Below are 25,890 nucleotides of genomic sequence, written 5' to 3'. Positions count from 1 at the left end.
ACGGTGGCCTCCACCATATTTCGTAACCTAATTTCATCATTCCGTTTGTAACACCTCATCTACGACCCCAAAAAATCTAATCTGGATCGTCATAATATTTAAAGTCGAACTAGCCTAGTCCGTCTGTCCGACCATCTGTCTATCTGCCGAAAAAACGCTAACATTTGAAGGTGTTAAGCTAGGCGCTTGAAAAGTTTTACAAATACTTCTTATTAGTGTCGATCAATTGGGATTGCTAACGTGTCAAATCAGTCAATGTCTTTATATAGCTACCACATACATTTTGCACATGCCGTTGTGGTATAAATTCCAACAACTATGTCACGGAGACACTGGAATCTTGGAATAATGACGTTGATTAAATGTTTATTATTATGGAATTTATGCTGAAATCCTAGAGGAGCTTTAAACCATTTAAGTCACCCGGACCTGATAGAATATTTCCGGAATTACTACAGAAAAAGGCAGACTATCTGGCGCCTCATCTGTCCAATATTTTTAAGGCAAATTATGCGACACCAAAGGCCTACAGAACTATAAGGCTTACGTCCTTTCTACTCAAACCATGGAACGTATTGTGGACACCATGATAAAGTGTAGGACATCTAACAAACTGCTCAAATACAAACAGAGGGCCTATGTCAAGGGATGGTGGGTGGAGTCTGTCCTGAAACGAGGTTGCATATAAAATAGAAGAATCCTTCGATGCCAAAACGTACACCCTGGCGGTATGCATTGACATCGAGGGGGCTTTTAACAATGTGCGGGCCGGCACACTGATCCAATACTTAGACCAGCACCGGGTGGACTCGGTCCTAAGAGACTGGACAACATAATATGCTAAGGAGCAGGTGGATAAATTGTGTTTCCCATGGCACAAATATAAGGAAAAAAGTGTCACAAGGTACGCCACAGGGGGGCATTTTATTGCCACTTCTAGGGTTGACCTTCATAAATGACCTATTACGGATGCTGACTGAGGAGCGACTTGAGTCCGTCTGCTACGCAGACGATGTTATAATACTTCTAATGCGTAAGGATCCAAACGAGCTATGCAGAAGGGCCGAAAGGGTCTTGCATATGGCACAAGGCTGGGCTAGACCCAGAGATCTCAATGTTAACCCAGTGAAGACTGAAATATGCCTGTTCACGAGGAAGACGAAGGTGGGCCAATTTAACGCACCACATTTCCTCAATAAGACGATTTCGATATCTGACAAGGTCAAATACTTAGGTGTGATCTTGGAAAGGAAACTGAATTGGAAGTGTCACATTCAGGAGCTTACGGAGAAGGCTAACAGATGTTAGGCACTATGTAGACGGGCCGTAGGCTCGAAATGGGGGCTGAATCCGAGGATAGTCCACTGGCTCTACAGGATCGTGATTAGACCAATACTTATTTACGCCTCATTAGTTTGGTGGACTGATATGGAGAAAAACTGCAACATAAGAACCATACAACAGGTACAGAGAACATGTTGTCTTGGCATAGGCGGAACAATTAGGACCACACCCAATAGGTCACTGGAGACTATTCTAGATATTCGACCCATTGACATACCGATTAAGCGTGTGGCAGCCACTGTAGCTATGAGACTTAAGGCGATGGAAGAATGGACTGAGAAAAGGATAAGCTCATACCATCGCTGTATAATCGAGAGACGACAGGAATTCTGGATGAGGTTTCCGATACTAAAGCTAGAGGGCAGAGTGGGCCTAGGGGTCTACATTGAGAATCCAGGGATTTAGGTCTGTTTTAGACTGCCTGACCATAATACGGTCCTGCAGGCGGAGATCCGGGCGATCACGGAATGCGTGAAGTGGTGTGGTGCTAAAGCGAGGACGTCGAGTGTGAACATTTTTAAGGACAGTAAATTGCCATAAGGGCAATAACAACAAGGACGGTAAGGTCACGAACAGTCTCGCAGTTTAAGAAGGAGATGAACGCCTCCTCTGAGGATGCAAAATCAGCATCGTTTGCGTGGCGGGCCATAACGGAGTAAGGGAAAGGGCACACGATTTAGCGGTGAAGGCCAGAGGACTGCCGTCAATAAACTTGATTAACCCGAAGCTTTTCGGGTCGATGCAATCCTGAGTTAAGGGCGTGAGCGATGAATACGCATGCAACACTGTGAAATAACGAAATGGTCGGTAGAAGGGCGAAAATTCTATAGGGGCATCCAGATCGTGAGAAAACGAGGCTATTCCTGAAAGGAAGCAAGAAGGAGATCAGTATAGCTATTGGAATCATAACGCCACGCATAAAACTTCGAACTCACTTATGTCAAATTGGAGCGGCAAGTGATAGCATGTGTCGGGCATGAGGGGAAGATGATGAGACGTTGGAGCATTTAGTTTTTCATTGGCCGAATTTCGCGTGTAACAGATACCGGCGGAGACACAATACCAGACATGAACCAACTTAGGGGAGTGGTACTGAAAAACAATTAAAGATTTTGTAAGTGGCACGGAATTCCTAACTTAAAATTTTCGTTTTAGAGTGCACAACAAGCCGAGTACTGGTGTAGCGGCCATATAAGACGATCTGGGATCTTGACTTCTTCAGTCTCTAGAGCGCGCAATTATTATCCGATTTGGCTGAAATTTTGTGCAACGGGCTTCCTTCTATGACCCTCAACATACGTGTCAAATATGGTCTGAATCGGTCTATAGCTTGATACAGAGCTCCCAAATAAACAGATCTCCCTAATTTAGTTCTTGAGCACCTAAATGACGCAATTCTTATTCGAATTAGTCGAAATTTTACCAAATGTCTTTTAGTATGGTCACCAACATTCAGTTCATTTACGGTCCGACCATAACTTGATATATCTCTAATAGCGTAGCAATTCTTTTATTTCATCCTTTGTTTGCCTAAAAAGAGATACAGGGAAAATAACTCGACAAATGCAATCCATGTTGGAGGATATATAAGATTCAGCTCGGCCGAACTTAGTACGCTCTAACTTGTTTTTTCTATAAAAATTAACCTTTTACAAATAAAAATAAATAAATAAAAAATTGTTCGGCCTGTCAATTCTTCATTTATAACCCGATTTCCAAAATTATTATTTTTTTTGCTGGATAGTGGTCAAAGATCCGTACGAAAAAACCCCTCGAGCTCTCAAAGCGCAAAACCCAGATTCTCTATTCGGGCTTATGTTTTTTTATATCCTCCACTTTAGGATAGAAATTGACTAAATTCCTCGTTCCGTTTGTAAGATTCAACAAAGTGTATGTAATCTGGACACTCTAAGTCGATTTGGCCATGTCCATTAGTTTGTCGCAAACACGCAAACTTTCGCGAGAATAAAGATAGGCGCTTGATATTTGGAACAAAATTTTCCTATTAGAGTGTATCAGTTGAAATAGCTACCCTATAAACAGATTTTGGATCTGGTCTTCTTGAGCTTCTTATCCAACTTGGCTGAAATTTTGTATGAGGTGTTTTGTTATGATTTTCAAATCGGTTCATAACTTCATATAGCTGTCATATAAACCGGATCTTGACTACTTGAGCCTCTAGAGGGCGCAATTATTATCGGATTAGGCTGAAATTGTTCACGAAGTCTTTTGTTTTGACTTCCAACAACTCTGCTTAGTATGGTCTAAATCGGTTCCATACTTGATATACCTGTCATATAAACCGATCTCGACTAGATGACTTCTACTATGGCTTCCGACATACAAACCAGGTATGTTTAGATCGCCCCATAACCTGATATGGCTCCAATTGCAAAGCGAACTTAGCACGTATTTACTTTTTTAAATACATTTTTATATGCAAAAATGCATTATTTATGAACCCATTGCAGCTATACATTAGTAAAGTCCGATCCCCAGCATATTCAGGAAAGCTATGTAAGGGTCTAATACAACTCGTTGAACCAAATTCATCGGTTAAACACCTCTTCGGTGACAAGTTTTACATGGCATAGTACCTCACAAATGTTGCCAGCATTAGGAGGGGAAAACCACCGCTGAAAATTGGATCTGATGGTCTCGACAGGATTCGAACCCAGGCGTTCAGCGTCAAAGGCGGACATGCTAACCTCTGCGCTACGGTGGCCTCCACAACTCTCTGTCCCAAATTTAAGCGATATTGGATGATAAATGTGGCTTAAATGGTCCTGAGATCTTATATCGGTCCATCGGTGTATATGGGGGCTAAATCAAGATATAGTCCGATATAGCCCATCTTTGAACTTAGCCTGTCAATGGATTAAAAAAGAATCAATGCAAAGTTTCAGCTCAATGTCACTATTTTTTAAGACTGTAGCGGGATTTCAATAGACAGGCGGACAGACAGACGGAAGGACGGTCAAGACTAGATCGTCTTAGATTTTTACGACAGTCAAGATTGTCTGTACTTTAAAGGGTCGGAAATGGATATGTGTTGCAAACGGAATGACAAAATGAATATGCCCCCACCTTTCTGTGGTGGGTACAAAAAATATAAAGATATCTTTATTCGTTTTTTCCAATTTTGCGCATAATCTCGATAACACCTCAGCTCTAACCATTTCAAATTTGGTCTATCCGTTCCCAACTGACATATTTTTTACTATTGGGTTGCCCAAAAAGTAATTGCGGGTTTTTTAATAGAAAGTAAATGCATTTTTAATAAAACTTAGAATGAACTTTAATCAAATATACTTTTTTTACACTTTTTTTTCTAAAGCAAAGTAAAAGTAAGAGCTGATAACTGACAGAAGAAAGAATGCAATTGCAGAGCCACAAGCTGTGAAAAAATTTGTCAACGCCGACTATATGAAAAATCCGCAATTACTTTTTGGGCAACCCAATAGTTTTGTTCGATTTTATCCCTCTGTGGATCGTGATACTCATAAGGCTACATGGTCTTCACATTTTAAAAGGGGGTCTTTTCAATTTTCAAAATATTTTAAAGGCTTCAAAATGTGTATCATGTGTTCTGAGGCGTCCAATCTTCCATTCACCATAATTGAATCATTTATCATTTGCGTTAAACCCTAATATACACTCATGTTCGTAAGCTTTTAGAAATTTGTACCAAACGAATGGTGTGCGTGTTGCTTTTTTTGTTGCTGTTGTGGCGTAACAAATATTTAAGAAATGTTCAAACAAAAGATAGATAACAAAAAAAACAGGAACCGCCAACCCAACGGATGTCCAACAGCAAGTGGCATAAAATGCATAGACACGTACGCACTGCTCCCACACGGTGTGTGTTGTTTGTTTTGTATGTGGAGTGTGCGTGATGTATTTTGTAACATAAAATGCACTTGTATGAGTTCGTGTTGAAACAACACAACAAAGTTATACACACTGTCCGTAGAAACAATTTGGGAAATATATCTACGTGGTGGTGTTGGTGAAGTATGCCAGTAAACCGGATATGCGGTAAGGTAGCCAGCACATATGTTTATGTATGCATTCTAACACATTCTAACGCATTCTAACAAACATGAGGTCAAGGTTTACTCACGTATACGTATACAGTTAAAGCAAGTGCTTAACCCAGGATAAATAGCCATCACAAATGCTGACCAAAATCCCAATGCATTGGGTCACCCCAAGTGCACACAGATGTCCTCCAGGGTACTCATACAAATGTACACTCATTTAATTTGTAGGTCGGTGTGTGTGTGTGTGTGAGTGTTGGAGGATAAATAGTTGAAAGCCAATGTGTCATAAGGTTTTATTATTACTGCAATGCCAGCATATGAACAAATAAATCTTAACAACTGGACAAGCATTGGAAACAAAAGCAAATAATAAAAATTTTTTTTGCAAAATTTTTCTGTAAAACTGTTTTTAGGTTACGAAATTGTAATAGGCACGGAGTAAGAATAAAATAAATCCTAAATATCATTTTGTAACAAATTTCAAAAATTATGAATAATATAAACTAGCTCCTAAAGTGATCATCTAAATCGCCAAACTTGAGGAAATGTTTTGTTATTTGCCTGAAAATAAAATTTCCTCTAAAAACATTCGGAATATTTAGGCTGCTATTGGCTAAACAAAAATTTTCAGCACAACACATTATACATTTGAAATAATACCCTCAATAAAATCAATAATGCTTCAAAATGTATGAATTGTTAGCCAAATACAAACAAAACATGGACATCCTTAATTAAGAGCCATTTCAAATATTTTCACATAAAATGCAGATGCAGATAAAGAATTTCAATTCTAGTGCACTACTATCTAGACTACGTCGACCATATCCAAGTTTCTGGAGAATGTCAAGTGATTAATGAAACATTTTCTAATATCCTTTGTGGTAATAAAATAATCTACAAGTGAGTCCTTGAATTTCAATTGAAAGATACGAAAAGCCCACACAAGCACCCCATCCCCCCCACAATACAAGGATGATAATGATGATGTTGCAAGAATTTTATTCCAACTATTGTTTGCCAAGACTTAATTCCATTTAGACCACTTGAAATGTGCAGTTTTATAAGTCGGAATACAAAGTTAGGGATTTGAAATATTATAAACAGAGATAAAAGAGGGCTGCTGCACAAGTTTCTGGCCTAGGCAATACAAAGAGTCGCCAGCAATTTGACATTTCCATTGGAAAGTTTGACATTTTGTAACTCAGAACGTTTTGACATACGACCATCATTTGGGTTGTTTACAGTGACTTGAGAAATTAAATTTGACAAAAACGTGGAACTAACTCGTGAACATTTTCGTGAGACCATTTTTCACAATTCTAGACGTGGATTATGATGACAAAAGTGCAATGACGAACTTTAATCTTTGTATGGCGATGAAGGATCATCCTATAGAACTGTGAAAAACTGGTTTAGTGAATTCAGTCATAGTCGAAGCTCTTAAACTCCGGTCGTCCAAAAACGGCCATTGTACCAGAGAACATTAATGTAGTGCGTGAACTTATAATGCAATCCATCTTTGGGCATTTCTTCCACCAGTATACATTCGATATTGAATGAACATCTGGACGTAAAAAAGGTTAGGTTAGGTTGAAAAGAGGGTGCAGATATTAATCCGCCCCATGCGACTATTGATAGACACCTAAGCTTGTTGTAGGATCTAAAAACTGTAAAGTAATCTCTAAAAAGAAAGTTGTAAGTTAGGAATTCCGTGCTACTTACAAAATCCTTAATTGTTTTCAATAACACTCCCCTAAGTTGGTTCATGTCTGGTATTGTGTCCCCAACTAAGTGCCTGTATCTGTTAGTCCCGGCAATGACATAGGAAATGCTCCAAAGTCTCATCATCTTCCCCGCATGCCCTACACATGCTATCACTTGCCGTACCTATTTAACATAAGTGAGCTCGTAGTCCTATGTGTCTCGTTATGATATCAATAGCTACAACGACCTCCTTTTTACTTCCTTTCAGTAATTGCCTCGTCTTCTCACAATCTGGGTCCCCCCATAGGATTTTCGCCGTCCTACTGACCGTTTTGCTGTTCCACAATGTTGCATGAGCATTCGTCACCCACTCCCCTAATTCGGACTTCGTCAACCCGAAAGGCTTCGGGTTAACCAAGTTTATTGACGAAAGTCCTCTGGCCTTCAACGCCAAATCATCTGCCCTTTCACTCCCCTTTACTCCGCTGGGGCCCGGCACTCAAACGATGCGGATTTTGACAGTCTAAATAGATCTCAGTCCCACTCGGTCCTCTAGCTTTGATCCATCCGTGTAACATGATCTTCCAGATGGCAATACTAGGGTTCCGTCAATCCAAGACTGTGCCGATCGCAGCATTGCCTCACACTTGACTTCAAGGTTCATCTCAGGTATCCGATCGGATACTTCTTCCCTTCCATCCAGGTTTTATATCGCTGTCTGAATCCCAGTCGGAAACTCCACCTTTATTTAAAGTCTGGTGACGAACTGTGCATCCCTCTCGTTTATCCGTCTCTTCCTCATTAATAAGTCTGACGACTAGTTGTGCGCTTGAAACATTACTCTCGACTGTAGTTACTAAGCCACCCACACCTATAGGGGGTCTTTGGCATTGAAAGCAGTTGTTGTGCTATGTTCTCTTTGAAATTCATGCTGATGCTCGGCGAATGGAAATTCTCCTACGATGCTCGGCTCGTCTTGGCTACTGGTGAGAGAGGGCGAATCGGTATGTACGACTCCCTCACGCTCGGGTCCTTTCCAGGCTTCAGTAACGGGATCACTCTGCCCATCTTCCAGACATCGGGTAATATTAGAGTGTTCAAAGATAGGTTGAGGACATTTGTAAGCCACTTAACTCTAGATTCTTCAGCATCAGTGTAGAGACTCCGTCGGGGCTCAACGCCTTGGATGACTAGGCACCACGGATGACACTCGTAACTCCACGTCCACGTTTTATTTGTAATGGCTGTTCTTCGGGTCGGAGACCACGGACACGACGAATGGCTCTCCTCCTAGCCCTGTCACTCTCGGGATGCACAATAAATAGACGGTTGAACAACTTCGGGTCAGTCATGGTTACATCAGAAAAGCGAGAGGTCCTGTCGCCCCGCCTACCGGGGTTCGAAAGTGACTTAACAGTAAATCACAGCTTGCCTAAACCGGTACCTAAGTTGCATAGCTCCAAGCGTTCCAGCCACAAATTCCGCTTATGTTCGTTGACTACCCTGTTTATTTCCATATTCAGTTCACTTAATCTGGGGTTACTGGGATCCGTACAACGAATCCCATCAAGCTCGTCTGCGAATACCAGGTTGATTCAGATTCTTCAGCATCAGTGTAGAGATTCCGTCGGGGCCCAACGCCTTGGAAGACTTGGAACCACGGATGATGTTCGTAACTTCGTCTACATTAAATTGTAATGGCAGGGATACGACGAATGGCTCTCCTCTTAGCCCTGTCACTCTCTGGATGCACAATAAATCTACGGTTGAACAACCTGGCGCACCTCTTCGGATCAGTTACAGTTACGTGACAGGTTCTGTCGTCCCGTCTATCGAGATTCGAAAGTGACTTAACAGTAGACCACAGCTGTCTAAACCGGTACCTAAGTTGCATAACTCCAAGTGTTCCAGCCACAAATATCCCCATGCACTCCATGTAGGGGTCACTGCCGCCAGTCGCAGGCGAGATGGGTCTATACTACACTGAATGACGTTTAACGTAGGCCAATCCCCCCACCTTCATTCCTAAAGCGACCCTTACGTAGCACATTCAGCTTCTTTCACTCATAAAATCCACTATCTCGTCGATCTTGCCTCTCAAACCATTGCAAGTCAATTGCAAAAAATATACACTTCCCGGCACTGGCCTGCAATATTGGTGCTGGGATGCTGCTGTTGCGTATATTGCCGCACGGGGGGTCACATAGTCCGACGACGAGGACGGAGAAGGCGGTGTTCGCAAAGCACCTTGCAACATATTCCTTGTGACTATACTCCCGTAGTGACCTTAGGCCAGAGCAAAATCGGAAATGTACCCACTCCATGCAACGATTACACCTTACGGACACTGACCGATGATGGAGGCGGTTCTGGCAAACTGAACAGAACCAAGGATCGAGGTTCTTTTCAATCCCGGCACGAACCAGAAGCGTTCGGAGAAGGCACGCCCGGATGTGCCTCCCCAATGACGAAAAAGGGACGAAAACGTACACTGAGGCTGCAGCCCTTGCCGATGAAAGATTCCATCGGGTCAATCCGGTGCATACGACCGACTACCATGGGCCATGGGATTAAATATTGGTAACATGGCTATTTTTCAAAAATTAAATTATGGGGTTCCTCAGGATAAAGTTGAGCAATAGCTAGATGGGCCACATTTCTCAAAATCCTAACGTTCCGAAAACTTTGGTGAAATATTCATAATACAAAGATGTTAACCTTGTTATCGATTTTAAAGTGCGGCCCAGGAAAACTTGCACATCCTTAAGCGACTCCACCCTACATATATGTTATCCTACTTCCCCCATGTGTTGCCTGTATTGTTGATTAAATTTTACGGAAAAAATTTTTTTTGTACCCTCCACCACAGGATAGGGGTATACTCATTTCGTCATTCTGTTTGAAACACCTCGAAACATGAGTCTTTTTAAGTCGATCTAGCCATGTCCGCCCTTCTGTCTGCCGAAAGCACGCTAACTTTCGAAGGAGTAAAGCTAGCCGCTTGAACTTTTGCACAAATACTTTTTATTAGTGTAGGTCGGTTGGGATTGTAAATGGGCCAAATCGGTCCATGTTTTGATATAGCTGCCATATAAACAGATCTTGGGTCTTGACTTCTTGAGCCTCTAGAGGGCGCAATACTCTTTCGATTTTACTGAAATTTTGTACGTGGTGTTTTGGTATCACTTCCAACAACTGCGCTATGTATGGTTCTAATCGCTCCATGTTTTGATATAGCTGCCTTAAAAACTGATCATGGGTCTTGACTTCTTGAGCCGCTATAGGGCGCAATTCTCATCCGATTTGGCTGAAATTTTGCATGAGGTGTTTTGTTATGACTTCCAATAACTGTGCTAAGTATGGCGTGAATCGGTACATAACCTGATATAGCTGCCATATAAACCGATCTGGTGTCTTGACTTCTTGAACCTCTAGAGGGCGCAATTCTCATCCGATTTGGAAGAAATTTTGTACAACGGCTTCTCACATGACCTTCAACATACGTGTCTAATATGGTCTGAATCGATCAATAGCTTGATACAGCTCCCATATAAACGGATCTCCCGATTTTGCTTCTTGAGCCCCTACAAGGCGCAATTCTTATCCGAATGAACTGAATTATTACACAATGAATTCTACAATGTACAGCATTTATTTATGGTCCGAATCGGACTTGATATAGCTCTAATATAACAGTTCTTATTCAATATTCTTTGTTTGCCTAAAAATAGATACCGCGCATAAAACTCGACAAATGCAATGAATGGTGGGGGGTATATAAGATTCGGCCCGGCTGAACTTAACACGCTCTTACTTGTTTAATCTAAACATGCCATACATCCATCGTTCCAAGATAATGCACGTATGGGCCCACATCGTTGGTTTGTTTCACACACGTACTACATACTATGGTAATTTGATGTAAAATGTAAATAAAAAATTCCGCATTGTTTGAAGTGTACGAAAAATTTGGAACACAGAGCTAAACAGACGCAAATAGAAATCCATTAATTTTACAACTGATATTGCACGAAATGTGCAAATATATACACATGGTTCGCAAAATCGATGGGACGAGCGTCAAATCTCACACATTTGCATCAGTGATAAGGTTGTGGTAGGTATGTATCGCACAACACCCACAGTCAAGTGAACAGCCAAACAGGCAAAGTATCGTAGACATTAGAGTGGGGAATGGGTACAGGGGTTAAATATATTTTTCAAACTTGAAACATGAAACCGTAAACCATGAGTTGTTGTTCATCAATTGTGGATAGTTAAACTAACCCAAGTTTGTCGTTAAGGACCTTTCTCTACAGACAAGGCTACTGAGCATGCTGTAATGAGAGATGTAATGTTTATAATGAAATACTTTAAATATCGGCGACTTTGATAGGGGCATACTTGATGACATTTTTACTGTCATTAAGTGCAGTCTATGAAAGGCTAAAATTTATTTATCTTTCACCATAAATCTAGTAGGCCTTGTTCCTCGGACAAAAACTTCAAATTTATTTTGGCAACTTAAAACCCTACTTGTAATCCCAGCAAACCTGTGTCGACATATATCATGCAACCTATTGAGGACGGTAATGACTCAATTGACTTAACATTTCCCAATTTTACAATGCTTCTGTTGACAAAGGAGTTAAATTTTTTAACCCTTACTTTAATTGGCTATGACAGAATATCTGATCCACAAACCGAACGTAGAATAGCGTTCCAAGCGACTCGATCTTCTGAGCTCATTCTAAAATCTCTGACACCAAGTTTCGAGGTGTCTCCCACCATCGGGCTTTTAGTCTTCCTGGTTTGCGTGTACAACTGTGTTTGCCTTCAAAAGACTTCTTTGGTGTCGATATCGTCAACATAGGCGAGTAGCATGTGTTCTTTTGTGATTAGTGTGCCATATCTATTCACATCTGCATTCGTATAATCTTCTCCAACAAGATATTAAAGAGATCACCCGATAGGCTGTCTCCTTGTCTGAAACCTCGTTGGGTATTAAATGGTTCGGAGAGATTCTTTCCTATTCTTACTGAGGTACGCGTATCAGCAAGTGTCATCCTGCAGAGCCTTATTAATTTTGCAGGGACACCAAACTCAGACATTGCTTGAAATACCTTTGAACGAAAAGGAGTATCGAAGGCGGCTTTGTAGTCAACAAAGGCCCAATTATCTCATTGACTTTAGGTTTTAATCTTTCACACAGTACGCTCGAGAGTTTCTTGTATGCGATGGGGAGGAGACTTATTCCTCTGTAGTTGGCACGTTCCGTCTTGTCTCCTTTCTTGTGTACGGGACATAGTATGCTGAGGTTCCAATCATCGGGTATGCGTCTTCTAGCCAGATTGCGCAGATAAGCTGATGCATACGCCTTACCAGCGTGTCGCTCCGGTCTTAAATAGTTCAGCGGGTAACCCGTCGGCTCCTGTTGCCTTGTTGTTCTTTAGTCGGCTCACTGCTACTTGGACCTTATTTTGACTAGGAGGTAAACATTCTATACCATCATCAGGGATTGGTTCTGCGGTATCTTCTTCGCCGCCATCGTCGGACACTAGCAGTTGGGTAAAATGTCCTTTCCATATCCTCAGCAAGTTATCTGCGTCAGTTACCAGATTTCCTTCTTTGCCTCTGAAGAAGGATGTGCCTGCACCAAAGCCATCGGTTTGATGTTTAATTCTTTGGTAGAATTTTCGGACTTCATTCTGACTCCTGTACACCTCAATTCGCTCACACTCACATCTTTCCATTTCCTTTTTCTTTCTGCCGAATAGACGTTTCCCCTCTCTCCTTTTCTCCCGATACCTCTCCTTCATCTGGCGCATTGCTTCTGATTGCAGGGTTGCTCTATATGCCGCATTCTCGGCTTCAGTAGCATCTCGACACTCTTGGTCGTACCATGGATTTCTTGGGGGAGGCTTCGGAACAAGGAGTGCTTTCATCGAGCAGTTGGGTCAGTCGAGTGGAGTATGCCGCTGCCATTTGTTGTGTTTGCAGCTTTTCAGTGTCCAGCTTCCGTGCAGTGTCAGATCGTACTTTCCTCGCCATGTTCAAACGGGCGCGAATCTTTGCTGCAACAAGGTAATGATCCGAATCTATATTTGCTCCACGGATCGATCGTACATCTAAAACGCTAGATTAATTCTTTCCATCTATCACAACGTGATCAATTTTGTATTTCGTGTTTTGATCGGGTGACAGCCATGTGGCTTTGTGATTAATTTTGATGTTGAAATCTGGTGCTACTAACTACCATGTTTTTTGCCGCGGCGAAATCTATCAGCCTCAACCTATTACTGGACGTTATCTCGTGGAGGCTAAACTTTCCGACTGTTGGACCAAAAATGTCTTCCTTCCGTATTTTCGCATTAAAATCTCCCTCTCATGGGCGGGGCAGCGGTGATACTCTCTCTCTAGGCGCTCGTAGAAAATATCCTTAATCTGCTCGTCCTTGTCCTCCGTCGGGGCTTGGGCACAAATAAGGATGATGTTGAAGAATTTGGCTTTTATGCAGATTGTGGCTAGCCTCTTATCTACCGGAGTAAAGCTGGAGACAAGGTGTTTCAGTCTCCGACTAACCACAAATCCACAGCCAAATTCATGGCTCGTGTTATGGCAGCTATAGTATAGTCGTCACCGTTTAGTGTTGTAGTGACGCCATTCCCAGTCCATCGCACTTCCTGTAAAGCAGTAATATCTGCCTTGTACTTCCCTAATACATCCGCTAGCGCGTATACTGCACCTTCTCTATAAAGAGTGCGGCGATTCCAGGTGCAGATCCACAAATCATGGTCCTTTTTTCGTTTGCGTGGATCGTCAACGTTGGGGGGGGGTCCGTTTTTACTTTTCCTTTGTTTTTCATAGTAGTTCTCAGTTTTGGGGGGGCGGGTTACTGGCCCAGAGCCCCAACCGCATGGGTTTTGTGGATTGCACATGTATCCCTCGTTGTGGCGAGCCGCTTGCTCCAAGATCCGACGCTCGCCGCCCCTAACCTGGGAACAGACGCTGATGTTGGCCATTGGTTATTTGAAGGCGCCAATAACTCGCCTTGTCATCTCGAGTATCATTGGCACTCAGTATTGAATTAAGAGCCAGTGCCACCTGACTCCTCACTGAGATTCTCCTCTCGAAAATCGCTGACTGCCCGCGGCCGAATTTGCAGCTACTTCGCATAAAAACGGAGTAGCTGCAACCTGTGGACGCTCCCAGGGCAGGGCATATACCTAAGCCAATAACAAGCTAGTTGTGCATTTCAAGTCTTATATATGTCATAGTTCTTAACCACTCTATTGTTGCTGCAAAAAATAAATATTTGGTAGAGAATACAATGTGATAGTGCAGTAGGATGTGGCGGAAAGCATTCCGTTTAATCAGGATAAATACAACAATTCCAGCTTAATTGTGCATAAATCATTGTTAACGCGAATTCTAGCGAATTTCATTCACTGCAAATACGATACTGAGGTGACAGGGTAACAGGTAAATAAATCGAGTGGAATGCGAGCGTGGAAAAAAAATAAAAAAGCTATTTTACTGACAGTGATTTGCGGCTTACGTATCAACATGTATGCGTAATGGTTGCACACATTTCAAAGAGCTGGGACTGTGAAATGTACTTCAGTTAGATTTTGGTGCCAAGCCATTGGAAATTCAATGAGAAAAAGCTTAAAATTTATACCATTAAAAATTTCTGAAAAATTTAAATTTGAGATTACAAATTTTCCAACTTTTTGGGAAAAACTTTCCTATGGTGAAAGTCAAGAGATTTTTTGATGATATTAGGAAGAGCCAAAAGTTCTAATTCACAGTGGTCGCTGCCATTGGCCAAAATTCAATAAATGAGAGTCTAATACTTGGTAACATATATGCACTTGCTATTGTTATCTCGCCATTATAATTGAGCTTGAAGAAGGTTTAAGTTATGTTCCCTCTGGACCTCTCCATTGATATTTTCCACCAATGTCCATGGTGGTCTTAAAATGCTACACATTTTAGCTGTAACTTTTTGCAACATTTAAAGTTATGACCAAAATACAAGACAGACCTCCATGTATTTTGTCAATTTAAAATTTGTTTGTATACGAACTAGGGTGGGGCGATCAATATGGAAGGGACAAAATATTAATGGGCCCCTTCGAGTGTCTGAATTTTGGGATTGTACTGAGCAAACAAGTTGGAAGCCACCGTAGCGCAGAGGTTAGCATGTCCGCCTATGACGCTGAACGCCAGGGTTCGATTTCTGGCAGGAACAACAGAAAATTTTTCAGCGGTGGTTATCCCCTCCTAATGCTGACGACATTTGTGAGTCACTTTCCCATGTAAAAACTTCTCCCCAAAGAGGTGTCGCTCTGCGGCATGTTGTTCGGATTTGGCATTGATTTGTGAGAAGTTTGCCCCAATTCCTTAATGGAATGTTCATGGGCAAATTTGCACTGAGCAAACAAGATCACTAGACCATATGTCTGCGGTAAAAATCAAGTCTCTAGATTTTGATTTCTCAGACTTTGTTCACGTTTTTTTGGATGTTTTAGCCTATAACAGCCAAAACATTGAGATTTACGGTCCAATACTAAGACAAATAGTGTAGCCAAGGCTATAGTAACGACCTCTCTAGTACATCGGAATGCTCCTTGAGGATGTTTTTGCCTTGTGAAAGTTCAATATTGATAAATAACTATGAACAACCGAATATAGTCTCGGCAGATCGGCAATCTATATGGCAGCTATATCGAAATATAGTCCGATTTGGACCATATTCGTTTCGGACATCGGTAGGTATAGTTCAACTCACCGTTCCAAATTTCAATGAAATCGGATAATAAATGCGGCAATTATGGGCTTCAGACTAAAAATCGAGAGATCGGTCTATATAGCAGCTATATCAAAATATAGTCCGATTTGGACCGTATTCGGTTCGGACATCAGTAGGTATAGTGCTATTCACCGTTCTAAATTTCGGCGAAATCAGTTAATAAATGCGGCAATTATGGGCTTAAGACTAAAGACCGGCAAATCGGTCTATATGGCAGCTATTGAATATCGAAATAAAGTCAGCTATATCGAAATATAGCACGATTTGGAACATATTCCGTTCGGACATCGGTAGGTATAGAACAACTCACCGTTCCAAATTTCAGCGAAATCAACAAATGAATGTGGCTTTTATGAATTTTTGTCCGCTCTTTCCATACAAGTCCGACCACAGTGTAATGCGCCCACGTCTCAAATTTCAGCGAAATCGGATAATAAATGCGGCAATTATGGGCTTAAGACCAAACATCTTGTCTGGCAAACGTTGGACTATGAAAATTACTTTTACTAGGGCGATGTGGTCAGGTCCTTTGGCAAAAAATTAAGTAAGAGGCAGTACTCGCGCCAAAGGGAGGGCAATGGAGTAATGTAAGTGGGAAGGGTCCAGGGTGGTGGTTGGTGGGTTTAGGAAGTGGTGTGGATCCCTAGCAACGTGGTCCCGGGTGGTGGTTGGTGGGTTTAGGAAGTGGTGTTGATCCCTAGAAACGTGGTCCCGAAAGTGGATATGCATTTGTTGCTCTACTCCCAAATATCATTTATTTGAGCCAAATATTGTCATGATCCTTAAATATGTATGTCCAATTTAGGGGTGTTTTCGGGGGTTAGGTCCTGAAAAAAGATCAGCATCGCGCTCTACTCTCAAACGCCATTTTTTTTAAACCCTATATTGCCATTGGTCTAAGGGGAGTTTATAGTATGAGGCGTCCCCTAAACACTTGGCCCCAAAATTGGTTATCAAATTCGTTTTCTAATCTCAAATACTTTCCATTTAAGCCACATATTGCGATGGTCGGTAAATTTTTACGCCTGGGGGGTGTTTTGAAGGAATAACGGTCACCAAATACATGGTCCCACATTTCGATATCAGATTCGTATAAAAATCCCAAATACCTTAATTTGAACCCCATAATGGGATGGTCAGAAAAAAATTGCTGTTTGTGGTTGTTTTGGGGAAGGGGTTGACACCCAGAAAATTGGTCCCGAAAGTGGGTTTCAATTTCATGCTCTACTCCCCAATACCTTTCATTTAAGCCCCACATTGACATGGTCGGTAAAAATGTCGGATTTAGTGGTTGTTTTTTTTGGGGGGGGGTGGGTTGATCGCCTAAACACTTAGCCCTGAAAATATATTAGCATCTTGCCCTTCTCTCAAATATCATTTATTTGTTATAGGGCTCAAAATTGAATATGAAATACGTTTGCTAATCTGAATTACCTTTTAAACCCCTTATTGAAAAAAGTCTGCAAATATGTCCAGTTTGTGGAATGGGCCCTAAAAACTATCAATATCAAGCTCCACAATCTTTTTAAGAGCCAATCAATCATGGTGAGCAAATACATCCTATTTGGAGGTTGTTATGAGGTGGGAACAGTGGAATGTTCATGGGCAAAATTTGCATTTATGAGGTGGGACGTCCCCTAGACTGTTGGTCCCGAATGCTGATATCAGATTCGTGGTCTAATCCCAAATACCTTACATTTGAGCGCAATATTTCCAAAGTCGGCAAATATGACCGGTTCGGAGGCATGAGGTGGCCACTCAGTGACTTGGTCTTGAAAATATATATCATATTCGAGTTCTACTTTAAAATACCTCTTATTTGAGCCCCATATGCAATGATCCGCAAATACTTCCTATTTAGGTGATGTTGTGGGTGTGGGGTGGTGCCATAGACACCTTTTCCCGAATATTGATATCAGAGTCGTGCTTTACTCGCAAAAACCTTTAATTTGGGCCCCATATTGCTATGATCGTAAATTTGAGCTCTTTGTATAATACGTCCTATTTGGGGGTTGTTATGGGGTGGTACGTCCCCTAGACAGTTGGTCCCAAATGTTTATATTAGATTCGTGGTCTACTCCCAAATACCTTACATTTGAGCCCCATATTTCCATAGTCGGCAAACATGATCGGTTTGGGGGGTTATGTGGGGGGATGAGGCGGCCACTCAGTGTCTTGGCCTTGAAAATTTTTATCAGATTCGTGTTCTACTCTAAAATACCTCTTTTTTGAGCCCCATATCGCAATAGTCAGCAAATACTTCCTTTTTGAGTGGTGTTATAGGGGTGGGGTGGCCCCATAGACAATTTTTCCCGAATATTGATATCAGATTCATGCTTTACTCCCAAAGACCTTTCATTTGAGCCCCGTATTGCTATGATAGTAAATTTGTGCTCTTTGGGGGGTGTTTTGGGGTGGGGCGGCCACTCAAACACTTGGTTCCACATTTGGACATCAAATTCATATTCCTGATTCGTATTCTACACTTAAATACCTTTTCTTTAAGCCCCATATTGCCATTGTCAGTAAATGAGTCTTGTTTTGGGGAAGGGGTGGTCTCCCAAAACTTGGTCCCACCTTTGGATATCAAATTCATATTCCACTTGCAAATACCTTTCATTTGAGTCTCATATTGCCATGGTCGGTAAATATGTCCGATTTAGGGGTGTTTTGGGGGTTGGAGTGCTTCCCTAAACACTTAGTCCGACAATTAGATATCAGATATGTTTTCTACTCTCAAATACCTTTCATTTGAGTCCCATATTGTCGTCATTGGTCTATATATATATATTTGGTAGGTTTTCGGGGTGGAGCTGGATAAAAAATTTTTGTTTTCAGGTTACAGTAAGAGAACACTCAAAATTTCATTTAAATCGCACCACCCATCTGTGAGATCTGGCGTTTCTGAAAATTAGGTTAAGGGGGAGGGTCCGCCCCCCTTCAGATACCAAAAAATTTAGTACCCTACTTTCACCACAGAATCATTATGCACCATCTGTGAAAATTTCAAGAAAATCGGTTTCAAGAAAATCGGCCATTTATGAATCTATAAGGAACACACAAACACAAATTGCTTTTTATACCCTCCACCATAGGATGGGGGTATACTAATTTCGTCATTCTGTTTGTAACTCCTCGAAGTATTCGTCTAAGACCCCATAAAGTATATATATTCTTGAACGTCATGACATTTTAAGTCGAACTAGACACATCCGTTAGTCCGTCCGTCCGTCTGTCTGTCGAAAGCACGCTGCCATATAAACCGATCTGGAATCTTGACTTCTTGAGCCGGTAGAGGGCACAATTCTTATCCGATTTGGCTGAAAGTCAAGAAGTCAAGACCCGGTCTAGGGTCTTGACTTCTTGATCCACTAGAGGACGCAACAATTATCCGATTTGGCTGAAATTTTGCATGAGATGTTTTGTTATGTCTTTCAACAACTGTGCTAAGAATAGTTCAAATCGGTCCATAACCTGATATAGCTGCCATATAAACCGATCTGAGGTCTTGACTTCTTAAGCCTCTATAGGGAGTAATTCCTATCCAATTTGCTGAAATTTTGTATGAGGTGTTTTATTATGACTTCCAACAACTGTGCTGAGAATGGTTTAAATCGGTCCATAACCTGATATAGCTGCCATATAAACCGATCTGGGGTCTTGGCTTCTTGAGCCACTAAAAAACGCAATTATTATCAGATTTGGCTGAAATTTTGCATGACGTGTTTTGTTATGACTTCCAACAACTCTGCCAAGAATAGTTCAAATCGGTCCATAACCTGATATAGTTTCCATATAAACCGGTCTGGGTCTTGAGCCACTAGAGAGCGCAATTATTGGGTTGCCCAAAAAGTAATTGCGGATTTTTCATATAGTCGGCGTTGACAAATTTTTTCACAGCTTGTGACTCTGTTACTTTTAGCTTGCTTTAGAAAAAAAGTGTAAAAAAAGTATATTTGATTAAAGTTCATTCAAAGTTTTATTAAAAATGCATTTAATTTCTTACTTTTTGGGCAACCCAATATTATCCGAATTTGCTGAAATGCTTAGCACGCTTTTACTTGTTATACATAAGATTTCATAAAAAAAATTAAAACACTTTAAACAAATCTCACCTTTTTGAGAATTTCATAGGTTTTTTTCATAAATTTCATTGAGATTTTGTCTACAGAAAAAAATTCATTATAATTTTGTATTTCCATCTTCAAAGAAATCTTGTCTACAGAAAAAATTTCTTGAAAATTAGGTCTTAATAATTTATTTTTTGAAAATATTCCTCTTAAGCAAACATTTCATAGAAATTTATAATGAACTTCCTGTTCTCTTCCCTCACTCACAAATCATTTTCCCCCCTAAGCATTCACCCATAATTTAAGTGACTTAGACGATAGAACGATACGATAAACGATAGACGATAGAGGGAGAGTTTTCGATATACTCTCGTGTAACAACTTTTGAATGCTTACAACCATTTGCATTTGTTTGCGATTATGGAAACGCAAATATTTGTATTCTTATTCCACCTTCCCTTGTCTGCATAATTTGGTTTCCTTTTACCTTTTGATGAACAAAGCAGGTGGTGGGTGGGTGGAACGTTAATGCTTGACTTATTCCGATACTTGGAAAATACGATAAGTCAGTCGTTATACCAATGGCACACACAAAGCTAAGGGAATATTGAAAAGATGCTACAGCAGCTCCCCAGCAATTTTTCTTCACCATTGTGAATGGAGGCATTTGAGGTTTATTGTAATGAATGTTGTGGATTTTCATATGAAGTGAAATTTAGTACAGAGCCATGGCATTGGCAATACATAAAAGTCGTACATTTGGTTTATCGGTAAATTAATTCAAGTGTAATACAAGGGGAGATGCGTGAATACTATCACGAAGCTTCCACAAATGTATAAACATGTCATTGCAGCTAAGAAGATTTCATGGAACTGAAAAAAAAACAGAAACAAATTGGGAGTCTTTTTTATTTGCTTTTGGCAAACAATGAAATTATGTTGGGTATGGCGATTGATTTTCCCCACATGACATGGCATATATAACTTGCATTCGTGCTATAGAGGAGCTTTATGCGCGTGTTTAAATTTACCATTTCAAAGTGGATATTTGTAAATATGCTTCACTACAGTCTTTTGAATAGCATTTACCATTTTCTTCGAATTTCAATTCTAATATCTATGTTGTTCAAGGAAATAGGTTTTATTGCTTTTTAGATTTCTGGGGAATCAAATATGCTGATAAACCATATAAACCATGACAAAATAGGGAATAACCTTTAGCAATTTATTTTTGAAGTTCTTATGGCCCTTTCTGAAAAACTGCGTAGAAATTAGATTTTTATTGGGAATTTTGTCATTATAATAAATTGATTTTTATTGCGAAATTGGAGTTTTATAGAAAATTTTATCAAAGCATCATTTCATCGTACCTCAATTTTATTTCCATAGAAAGTATCATTGAACATTAGTTTTCGTAGAACATTTTCGTATTCAGTTTTCAGTCCAAAATTAAAAATTCCTTGAATATTTTGCTAAAATTGCTGTCTATTTCTGTTTACCCTATTGGCATATACCGCAGCCATTGATTGGGTTGTTATGCGCACCCTTAAAATACTTACTGTGCGCCGGAATTAACAATAAATAAAATGGTCTCATACCTAGAAAATCAGTCGAGATTCTGAAATTTCAATTCATAGATGAGAAAAATCAAAAACTATTGGGTTGCCCAAAAAGTAATTGCGGATTTTTTAAAAGAAAGTAAATGCATTTTTAATAAAACCTACATAGAATGAACTTTAATCAAATATACTTTTTTTCTAAAGCAAGCTAAAAGTAACAGCTGATAACTGACAGAAGAAAGAATGCAATTACAGAGTCACAAGCTGTGAAAAAATTTGTCAACGCCGACTATATGAAAAATCCGCAACTACTTTTTGGGCAACCCAATAAAATAATCTGTAGAGATTTTTAAGTAAACCCACTTTGAAAATGTGTGTTCAAGAAAACGATTAAACTTTTATAAAGTACACCACTACTGTGGTACAGAGTATTATAAGTTAGTGAATTTGTTTGTAACGCCTAAAAGGAAGACAGATAGACACATTCATAAGTATACCGATCGACTCGGTATACTTATGCCTAGAGACTAAGCCTATAGAAATTGAAAGAAATCTGTTCAGATTTGGATATAGCTCCCATATATATGTTCGTCCGATTTTTACTAATATTGCAATAATATGGTCATTTGCCAAGCGATTCTCACAAAATTAGGGCACAACGGATTCCCTTATGAATACCGGCACTGCTGCTGAATTTCATAGATATCATTTCAGATTTATATATAACTTCCTTATATATATATGTCACCAGATTTTTACTTTTAAAGCCTTTTTCAGCGTATTTCTGAAAAGATTTTCTCAAAATTTTAATACATTTTTCGATTATGGTTGAAATCGGTTTAGATTTGGACATAGCTCCCATATATACTTTCGTCTGATTTTAGCATCGTTTGTTAAGCGATCCTCAAGAAATTAGGCACAAAGGCTTATCTTGTGACTCCTCTGATCACTGATGAATGTCATAGCTCATTTATAAATATACTAGCCCGCTTCGCTGCACCTTCTATAGCTCTCTAATATCTTTTTAGGGTGGGGACACTTCGCTCTGAAAGTGGATATTGTGCTACTATAGCCTATGTCCGCCTATGAAGCTGAACGATTGCGTTCGAATCCTGGTCGAACTTCGGACAAAATTTAAAGCGGTGGTTATCCTCTCTTAATGCTGATGACATTTGAGAGGTACCATGCCATACATGGTCATGTAAATAATTCTTCCCAAAGAGGTGTCGCTCGCCGTTCGGACCCGGCAACTTGAATCGGAAGCACTTATTAATGTGTGAACAGTTAGTTTGCCCCAACTCGGTTCCTGGGTAAAGTTTTACTCTACTCCCAAATGCCTTACTTTTAAGTCCGATATTTACCGTACTGGTAAATATTTCGGGTTTAGGGGGTATTTCGGGGGTGGTCACATGCCCATTTAAGTAAATACAAGAATCGTGCTCTTCTTTCAGAAACATTTCATATGAGGCTCATAATGGCATGATCGCTAAATAAGTTGGGTTTAACGGTGGGGTGGACCCCCGATAATGAATATAAATATCCCGAAAATCAATAAATTTCCACCTCAAATAGCTTTTATATAATAGGGAGGTTATTTGGGATGGGGCGGCTCTCCAAACACATGGCTCTATATTGTCGTGATTGGTCTATATATTCATTTGGCAAGTTGTGGGCGGTCCCCGCGACTCCCGTCCCCAACAATAGAAACCATATTTCTTTTTGTGACTGTTAGAGTGCAAAAAAATTACGAACGAATCTCATTACCAATCTCCGAGATCTGAAATGTCTCCCCTAAAGTGCTTCTTATGGGAGACAGTTCGACTCAAAAATGGATATCATATTCGTGTCCACTCCCAAATCGATTCACTTTGAGTCCCATATATTCATGATCGGTAAGTATGAACCGTTTGGAGGGTGTTTTGGGGCTGGGCGGCCACCGGCAATTTGCCCCGAAAATAGATATCAAATTCTTTCTTTACTCCCAAATACTGTTGATTTGAGCTCATTATTGCTATAGTCGGATATAAAGTTCAGTTCAAGGGGTGATTTAGGTCGTACCCCCAAAATTGGATATCAAATTCATTTTCTACCCTCATACACCGTTCATTTGATTCCAATATTGCTATAATGGGTCAATTAACCTATTCGATGTATTTTTAGAAGGAAAAGCGCCACCTTGACTTGAACGCAAATTTTATTGACATTTTTTTAATGTTGTCCCAAAAATCTTTCATTCGAATCCCATGTAGCATATATATATATGGTCGGCTGAAGGGGGTAATTGAGGGTGGGACGACCTCCCATTACTTGGACGTAATTTTTTATGCCATATTTGTAATCTACAGCCGGATACTTTTCATTTGAGTCCCATATTGATAGGAACGTCAAATATATCTGTTTAGAGGAGTTTTGGGGTTAGGGCGGCCCGCTGCGTACTTGGACCCAAAATTTAATACGATATGCATTTAGTCTCCAATACCTTTCATTTGATACCCATACTGTGCCTATCAGTCCACATTTGGTTTTGAGTGGCGTTTTTGGTCTATGACTCGTACAATATGTACGGATTGTGGTCGATTGTGCTGTCCGATTCAAGCTTAATCTCTATGAAACGGGGTCTCGTGTTTATAGCCGAGTCCGAGCTGCGTGCCGCAGTGCGACACCTCATTGGGGAGACATTTTTTCATGATTGCCTTACCATCTTTTGTACCCTACACCACCACTGTCGTACAGAGTATTATAAGTTTGTGCATTTGTTTGCAGAGTTTTACAATTTTTAAATTTGTGTAACTACTTTGGTTTTGGTATTTTTCTATGGACAATCACTCACTAATATCGCATGCATCCATAAAGTGCACCTACACATCTGCTAGGTTATCCACTCGCCCATGAATATTGAATAGAAAGCCATGCATTATTGTTTTTTTATGGAAAGCGACTAAAAAAATGGCGATATATTTGATTAAACTTGGGATAAAGTAAAAATCTATATTCAATATAAATTAAAGAAAAACAAATTGCATAGCACAATCAGCATAAAATTGTCCAATGTCCGAGGGGAGCAAGAATGCTCGTCACACAAACACATGCATAAAAAAATTAAGCCCGCAGCTAAATTAAATAATATCCATTAGCGAGAGAGGAAGAGAGAAGGATACGCGAAAATCCCGCAGAATAGATGTTGTTGGTACTTCAGAGACAATGAAAAATTAATTCACATGAATGTTTTGCATGAAAAATTAATTGAATATACGCCATGCCATGCACAGAGTTGCAATCAAGAATTTTTAAATAAAACCATGGTTGATAGTTGGCACAGTTGGCAATAAAATAGGTTTCACAGTCCAAATTTGCATTGTATTTGCGGTGGCACTCTTATGTGGAAAGCGTAATGTATGAAAAAGATGCAAACCTATTTGATTGAAATTCCCAATTTTTTTGCAAAAATTTAAAAGGTTAACAAGTAACAAGTTAAAGCGCCGAATCTTGAATACCCCCTACTATAGTTGTTGTTGTAGCCACATATTCATTTGGCTCCTGTCATGTCATCATGTCAAGCTCCTGTGGGTGAGCAAGCTCCTTCCGGTCCAAAAGGCCGATCGCCGAGGGAGCAAGGTGGCCATTGGTTACATAAAGGCGCCACTAACTCGCCTTGTCATATCGACCATCACTTAGTATTTGTGCAAAAGCCAATGCGCCCGACCTCTCACTGAGACTCTCCGCTCGATACCGCTGGTTGTCCGCAACTGCCGTTGCAGTTACTCCGTATGGAGCAATACACTATCCGCAACCTATGGTCGACCCCGGTAGCTCGCAGCTAAGCTTCTCGTGACAGCAATGAACACAAACCTGTGTGGTGCTCACAGCTATCCCGTGCCAGGACAACTATAGTGTTTGTCAAAAGTGTCAGCTTTTAACAAAATAAGAATCGGGTGACGATTCAGGTTTCTAAGTGCTCAAAATTTAAAAACTGGTCCATCTTTCGGAGTTTCTAATAAGAACTTGAAAACCTTTTTATTTAAAAAATATGAGACATTCCAAAAACTTTATTATCCGCTCGAAGCACACTCAAATTATTAATGCATGGAACTCGAATTTGTTCATATGACAACCGAGAACACGTTTGCATATGTCAACACGTTGGACTCAATTTTCGATGACTCGACCACACGTTTCAACCGAAACGGTCGTTCAATGTTGGCTCTTATTACTTCCAATGTCATCGGCTTGTTGGCATAGACCAATGACTTGCCGTTGCCCAAAAGAAAATAGTCTAGAGGCGTCAAATCACACGAACGAGGCAGTCAATCGACTGGGCCATTTCTTGAAATAGCGCGCTCATCAAACATAAT

General features: G+C 40.4%; 1 protein-coding gene across 1 annotated transcript in view; it reads left to right on the top strand.

The window, feature by feature from the left end:
* Positions 1-25,890, top strand: part of LOC106087731 (uncharacterized) — a 598,301-nt gene that overhangs the window by 463,706 nt on the left and 108,705 nt on the right. The gene's annotated exons all lie outside the window — the stretch shown is intronic.

The sequence above is a fragment of the Stomoxys calcitrans genome, chromosome 4, assembly GCF_963082655.1.
Source record: "Stomoxys calcitrans chromosome 4, idStoCalc2.1, whole genome shotgun sequence".
Taxonomy (NCBI): domain Eukaryota; kingdom Metazoa; phylum Arthropoda; class Insecta; order Diptera; family Muscidae; genus Stomoxys; species Stomoxys calcitrans.
This window is presented reverse-complemented; position numbering and strand designations above follow the sequence as displayed.